This window comes from Neoarius graeffei, chromosome 16, assembly GCF_027579695.1.
Source record: "Neoarius graeffei isolate fNeoGra1 chromosome 16, fNeoGra1.pri, whole genome shotgun sequence".
Classification (NCBI taxonomy): Eukaryota; Metazoa; Chordata; class Actinopteri; order Siluriformes; family Ariidae; genus Neoarius; species Neoarius graeffei.
The window spans coordinates 6,785,566-6,793,047 of NC_083584.1; the positions used below are offsets into that span (position 1 = coordinate 6,785,566).

General features: G+C 40.5%; 2 long non-coding RNA genes across 2 annotated transcripts; both read right to left on the bottom strand.

Annotated features, from left to right (window-relative positions):
• Window positions 1–552: 552 nt before the first annotated feature.
• LOC132899905 (uncharacterized) lies at window positions 553–3,927 on the bottom strand. The gene is made up of 3 exons (XR_009656729.1): window positions 3,825–3,927; window positions 2,455–2,561; window positions 553–2,055 (listed from the first exon to the last, which is right to left on the bottom strand). It is a non-coding gene; the product is annotated as an uncharacterized LOC132899905 (long non-coding RNA).
• A 6-nt stretch (window positions 3,928–3,933) lies between these two features.
• LOC132899906 (uncharacterized) lies at window positions 3,934–7,064 on the bottom strand. Its single transcript, XR_009656730.1, has 3 exons — window positions 6,518–7,064; window positions 6,237–6,272; window positions 3,934–3,964 (listed from the first exon to the last, which is right to left on the bottom strand). It is a non-coding gene; the product is annotated as an uncharacterized LOC132899906 (long non-coding RNA).
• Between the last annotated feature and the right edge of the window lie 418 nt (window positions 7,065–7,482).

Sequence of the window (7,482 nt, forward strand, 5' to 3'; positions counted from 1 at the left end):
TTCCATCACAGACAAGAAGCAGAATACAGACTGACTTATGATTTTACATAGCATAGCAGCTACATCGATTGTTTTGCAAGTTTAACTATGTCGACTGTTCACTGTTGCTGTGTGGTTTGGTATACTGTTGCTGTGTGGTTTGGTGGCTATCAATATATCACCTTGGTAAATTATTGCCGTGTTTAGTAGTGTGCAAGTAGGCTTTTATCTCTGAGCTACGTCATCAAATGGTTCAAACATTTTCAAACTCATAATAATGAACCAAAATGACATGTGTTTAGACAGTACCAATAAAATCCATTTTAGATGAAGATTTGAATGGAGTGAAATTAAATCACATGACTTCACCACACTAATGGTCATCTTCCAGAATATAAAAAGCATTGTCATTAAACTTACATTTTCAGGTGAGTGAATAAGCCTTTTCAGACTGCCTTAAAGTGTCTGAAATTTCCATACCTGTAAACCTTGCTTTGATGCTACCCACTATTTCAGTTTTTCTACTTAAAATAATTTCAAATAACCTCTTGAAGGTACAACACAATACAAAAATAGTTGTGCATGGGTTTTTATTATTAAATGTGAAATTGTGTGTTGAAGGGGAAGATGAGTATGTCTTTCTGCTGGCCTGAGGGATCCTTAAAAAAAAAAAAAAACTGACTTTTGAGAAAACATTTGATTACTAACAATAAGAGGGTTGATGGTATGACCTCAGATGGTGACTATGAAAACAGTGACTCAGAGGATGTTTGTGAAACTGATGAAGATAGTGAAGATGAATGTTCAAAATTGACAAATGTTCTTTGTGACTGGGATCTGAGGAACGATGCGCCACAGAACACCTCTGATCTTCTTAGTGTGCTACAGGAGTTCCATCCAAGCCTGCCAAAGCAAGCTTGAACCCTGCTAAAAACAGCTAAAATAGCAGCCTATGGAGCGGAATATTTACACATTTGCATTCCTAAACACCTCCAGACAATACCAACAGATGCCCTCCACAATGTTAGCGAGTTGATTGGTTTACAAGTTAATGTGGATGCTTTGCCCTTGTATAAGAGCTCAGCTTTGCAGTTGTAGCCAATCTTCGGCAAAGTGCCATTTGATACACAACCATATGACTTTCCCTAAGACAGCTGTGCCCCGCACAGATGACCAGTTTTTGAGAAAAGTGGATGAGGACCACCACAAGGGCGACTCCCCCCTTACTCGAATTAATCTAGGCATGATAACAATGTTCATCCTGGATTACATGCATCTCGTTTGTCTAGGCGTCACTCGAAAACTGATGCGTTTTTGGATGAAAGGAGATCTGTTTTGTAAGCTGGTTTCTCAGGCAGTGATGGCTATGTCTGCAAGACTGGTGCAGCTAAGATAACACATCCTAATTGAATTTCAAAGCCAAGACGTTTGTCAGAAATTGAGTTCCTTCTGTGCCCAATTGTTTTGTAAGGCATCGTTCCATCTTCCCAATGCACCAATTTCCTCAATCTCTTTATTATCAATCTCAGTCCCATTTTTTGAATGAATTTGAACAATTATATGGAGCAAATGAATTGGTGTATAATGTGCATAATTTATGCCATCTAGCTTATGATGTCAGGAGATATGGAACATTGAATGGAGTATCAGCCTTTCCATTTGAAAACTACATGAAATTAAAAAAGTTTGCAGGAAACCCCAATTGGTTTTACAACAACCGGCACATCACATTGGAAAGAGCCTTCATGAAACCCAGAAAACTCAAAGACAATATTGAAAATCAAACATACATGTGGACCAACAATTGCCACCTTGCCTCACTCGCGATGAGGGAACACAAAAAAAACGTACATAACTTTTTAGGAGGTTTTTGAAACTAGTCACTGTTCTTCAGCCCCATGGACTCAAAGGACATTGGATTTTATAAAGCCAGTCATCTAGAAAATACAGATCAAATGTATCACTTGTCAGATGTCGCCAAAAATATGTTTTGATACCAATGACATCAGATATGGAGCAATTACTGTCTTAGGTGAGTAAAAAACAAAGCGTGGCAAATCCAGCGAAGACCAGCACCTGTGAAACGAAGCACAAAGAGGGGATTGCTTTTCCATCATTTCCTTTCTTGGACAACGTTGGATAAAAAGGCACACAAGGGAGGGTAAGTGTAAGTTTCAACCATTCTTTTTTGTTGTCATTACATCATTAAAGATAATCATTTCTAACTTTCTTAATCCTATTTTAAGAGGAAACAATGCAGTTTTAAGCCTGTGTACTTTGATTAAACACACATGCTCCTCACACCACACACACACAATAAGAGCTCTTCCTGCAGGTAACAGGATTTACAGAAGAGCTGATTCAGCCTCCTACAGAAACAAGCAAGTGAACAAAGACTGCACAAGTGTGGCCTTGAAACAGGAAGTAGATTAGTCAGCCTCCAGGTTAAATCACATGGCTGTGCGTGTTACCTACCATGGCACTGCTGCTGCCGTTTGCCCAGTAGGAGCCACAATACTGGGGGATGTGCTGACGTAGTTGGTGCCGTTTATGTTCTACTAGTCCCACGCCTTAGGTACGTCCTGAGAGAGAGAGGAGGAGAGTGCAAATTGAATGAACACACGTGAAATCAGATATGAAGTAAGAGTCATTATAACTACATAAACCAGAAAGGTAGAGCAAGCCAGGTGGTGATGGGCGATTCACTGAATTTCTCTTAAAAGAGGATTACGTTGGCGACAGTCGGACACGAACCTGTTTTTAAAGTGAGAATTAACTTTTCACCAGCCATTAACTCCTTTGATGCCAATGACTCAAAAATGCGTCATTACGAATGGTAACGCCCCGTGCCAATGACGCGTTATCGAGTCAATTGCGTTTTTTTATAGGGGAGGTGGGGTAATCATCTGATCTAGCTTGTGTCAAAAAAATCCAAGTTGTAATCACAAGGGAACCCATTCTGTGGGCTGCAGTAGCAGTATGAGTGTGAATATGTGATCATCTAACCTTGTCTGAAAGATGTCTGATTGACGTAAACAGCCTAGAGACTGGACCTGGCTTGCTGCTGGGTTGCTCACAGATAGTTAACACACTGCTAGCCCGATACAAAAAACAAGTCAGCGTGTATGTTGACAATCAGCTCACACTGGATCAGCAGAACATAGTGTAAATTTCGTTCCGCGACGTTAGTTTTTTTTACTATCCCTCCTGCCCCCCATGGAATACATAGCTTCTCCCTCCGCCACTTGATCAGAAAGTTTATATTACGCAGCAACAATCAAGGCGGCATTTGTTTTAGTGTGAGTGGCATGTGATCAGAGAAAAGGCGAAGAAGACGCACTGTCTATATAAGGAAAACACAAACAGCATATGTGTCAGACAGCATGACAAGATAACGCGCTAATAAGGGTGAGCCATCGAGCTACCTAAAACAATTAGGCCTATAATCAAAGACAGTTTCTGCTTGAAATGTTGCTTGTTACAAAAGGCCGATTTTCTCAGCATTTTGGTCAGAAATCAGCGTTTAGTTAAACCCACCCATGTTCTCCAGGCAATTACTAAAGAATGGAAAGAGGTACAAACAAACGTTTTTTTTTTTCTGGTGATAAGGAAAGTCTGAAGTTTAGTTTGGTATGTTTGTTGTTGACATGAACATAGAACTGAATTTTCTGTGGGTCTTGGAAAAACACTGAAATGCTCAAAAAACCCTGGCACTGGGACGTGACCAAATTTGAAAATGGCTGGCACTGAATGAGTTAAGGGGAAAAAGAAATTACAAACTGTTCGGATTAATGTTTGCATTCAGCATTATTTTCAATTCTTGAAAAAAAGAAGTAAAGTCCTACCTGCAGTGCCCAAAATTACAATGGTGTGGGTGGTCCACGATGGTCCAAGGACTTCATGCATCAGTAATGCCATTTTGATTGGGATCTGCATAAGATGGCCAGAAAGCCATGGAATGGTCATCAGTAGTCCAGGCAACATTCTAAATGCAGAAGGATAAAATACATATTATATAAAATTAATTTTGTACTCCATGAACTTTAAAACTCAAGACAATTATTTAATTATTTAAATACATCTATGCAGCCTAACACACCCAGGACCCCCAGGGGTTGAGAGGAGAAGAGACCTTATGAACGTTGAATGCTTCCACATAATGTAACCATTCCATTCCATAAATTGATAACCTATTTATGGGTAATGACTGTTTACATTAACTGTGATTTTCACATCAAAATTTAGCAATAATTCTGCTTTGGGTGCCTTATAGATCTTTCCCATACATAACTGGAGCAACCGATGGAACATGTTCATGATAGAAAACAGACAACTAATTATAAGTGATATAAATTCACTGAATTGTAAATTTCTCTCTCCCTCACTCCCTCATCCCCCCCCTCTCTTTCTCTCCCTCCCTTCCCGTGGTTCGTTAAAATGCACTTGTAGATGAGCTCTGTATCCTTACTGCATTGTATGCCATTGCTTATGTCCTTGATTGTAAGTCGCTTTGGGTTTAAAAAGCATCTGCCAAATGCCATGTAATGTAATGTTAATGTAATGCTATGTACACATATTTTGCATCTCTGACTTTGATCTTAAACGCCAACATTAACATATAGAATGGACAACATGAATATAACCTTGTGGCAGCGGGGGCGTGGTCAAGCACCGGTCTGTGACAGGAGGGCGGAGTTGGGGAAGGTAAGTGGCAGAATCGCTTCACCTGAGTGTCATTAACCTGTGTTTTGTGTGTTCTCCCCAGTAAACCGCCCTATTTAAGGAGGGAGAGCCTGTGTGACGAGACGCTGTGTGTGTCTGTCTCTCGCGCTACTTTGAAACAGTATTGTAACCCTGAAAAGTGTGGCAATAAAGCCGTTAGACAAACCTGATCTCTGTCCTGCCGTCCTCTGTACTCCACCCACACGCGATTCTCGCTACAAACCTAGATCATATGAATAGCTCTGTCAGGTAAGTAACATAAGGCCACATACACAGCACACCACATGTGTCTCTCTCTCCCCCTTGTTTGCTCCTCCTTCCTGCCCCTGTGCCTCCCATCTCTCCCCTCTCTTTCTCTCCCTCTCTTTCCGTGGTGCGTTTAAATGCACTTGTAGATCAACTATTTTCACATAATTTAATATACCATTGAATGCCCTATGTAAGCTCTACAATGGTACCAAACGTACGTTGTACATGCTCTGTCCACCAGACATTTTAACACGGTAAAGGGCGTCTGAAAGCACTTTCACTGCCCCGTCATGACGTAAAATAACAGAAAAAGGGCTCGTGCTCACCTGTACAGTTTAAGACTCGTACCCAGGTGATAGTTTAACTGTTGGGTATCCAGAGTCGAGACGGAGACGGTCGATTTGTTAGTGCGTTAGTTAGCGGTTTTGATACATTTCATAATTTCACTGTATATATTTAGAATTAGTTTTAATCACTAGTAATCATTTAGTTCTTAGATTTAGTAAATAGGTTAGTTTTTTTGTATTTCATAGTGTAGTTTTGTCACAGTGTTTAGTTTTAGATAGTTGTACAGTTGTAAATAATAGTAGTTCTAGTGATTCAGTTGTTGTAATAATAGTAGTAATCGTAGTTTTAGTGTAATATAAGGCGAATAGTTAGGTGTAGCTTTCCATCGATTCGTCTCTGAGGTGAGTAAAAAATTAAACTATTTTTTTATCTCATTATAAAGAATGAGTTGACGTTGTTGTCAAAGTGAAGGTTTTGAAAACCTACGTTTAGACGGAGGATAAAACTATTGTGTTCAGCTTGGATTTCAATAATTGCCAACTCTATTTATTCACAGCGATCCGATATTGTCTCTATAAACATTTAAGATGTCCACAGCGATAGCCACCATTGTATCAACGCATTCGTTGGCGGTTAGCCAACTCTGTTACTGTATGCTAGCCTGACTAGCTAATGTCCAGCAAAGAGGGCACGCGCGCACCCCACCTTTCACCCGTAGTTACATTCGATCCAAGCCGTAGTAACCTACTGAGAATATTGACGGCTGTGAGTTCAACAAATCTGCTTGTTAGTCACCCTGCCTGGCTCCCTTAAAATGAAAAACCATTTGAATTTAAAACCCTAAATAAGTGGTAGCCCTACACAACAGAACACAGATGAAGCCAACGGTTATCAAAGGGGTAAATGGCTATCGGAGCCACCCCGGGGACATGTCGGTCCATGCTACGTTGTTATCGACGTCTTAAATATTCTACTTAAGCTTAAGAAAATGAACTTACCGATCTGAAACCTGTCATTGTCCATCATCCATCAACCTGTATAACACATTACAATTGATAAGGCATTAGCGACAGCCCGAGGCTAGGCCTGTAGCTGGCTACTGGCTTGTTGCCATGTGATAACTCTGCTGGCTAGTTACTCAGCCACGTGGTGTTGATTCGACATTAAACCACCGACCATCGTAGAAATTACACAATACAACAATATTACATTAGTGGATTGTTTCCAAATTCCGTCTACGTGTTATTGCTTACACAACTAAATAATAAGCATACTTTACCGTTTGGCTGAATAGGATGCCGTTATGCTTAGTTCGCCTCTGGTTGATGGTCCGCCTGAATTTTGACGAAAAATCCCCAATTAAAATTTACCACAGTAATATATTAACAGTGCTGAGGTTACATGTAGGCTAATTGAAGGATAATCAACAGAACTTACCGTTTCAATGGTTCAGAAGCTGCTTTGTGCGCTGCCTGAGCATAGGCTCGTGTCTGACTGTCGCCAACATAATCCTGCCCAAGAATGAGATGCACGACGCACTAAGCACTGACTGTACACTTCAACCTCGCGCCAGATGATGATGCGTCATACCTGATCTAACCAATCGCACATTTCCCTGATCCCCAGTAGCAAGAAGTGGAACTTGCGCACTCAAGCAAGCAGTGCAAAAAGTGCCACCAACAGTGAAAAAACATTTTCGGTCACCAGCATTCTCCATACAAAACAGATATGCATGTTGACCGAATATTTAACCCCTTACATTCCAGGGATTATTCAACAATGGTTTTAAATTGCTAAGGCCGAACCACAAAGGAGATATTCATGAAAAAACCTCAGCTGTCCCACTTTACCAGTGGTCCCACTTTACCAATGTTCACCCCAGTGTATAACCTATATATAAGTATATTGTATACTAGTAGGCCAAGCTAGCACACAGACAGAAATAGGCTGTTTTAAACACGATGTGAATCTCAATTGAAATTATGAAAAGTGCATTAAACATAAATGTTGTCATATTACAGTGTATGTCTGAAGGAATGGGATTGGAATGGTGCTGCCTATGATGATAGTCCTATAGCCCAAATTTGATCTGCTTACAGGAACATGGCATCCAGGAGTTATTGGACTAAACGCAGACGCACATTAAGAATCCTTCAGTCTTTTGAGTCACATTCTGACAATGGAGGAGATATTTTGGATGCTGTTGACCGTGACATCAGTCAGGCCCCGAATGACAGTGCTGAG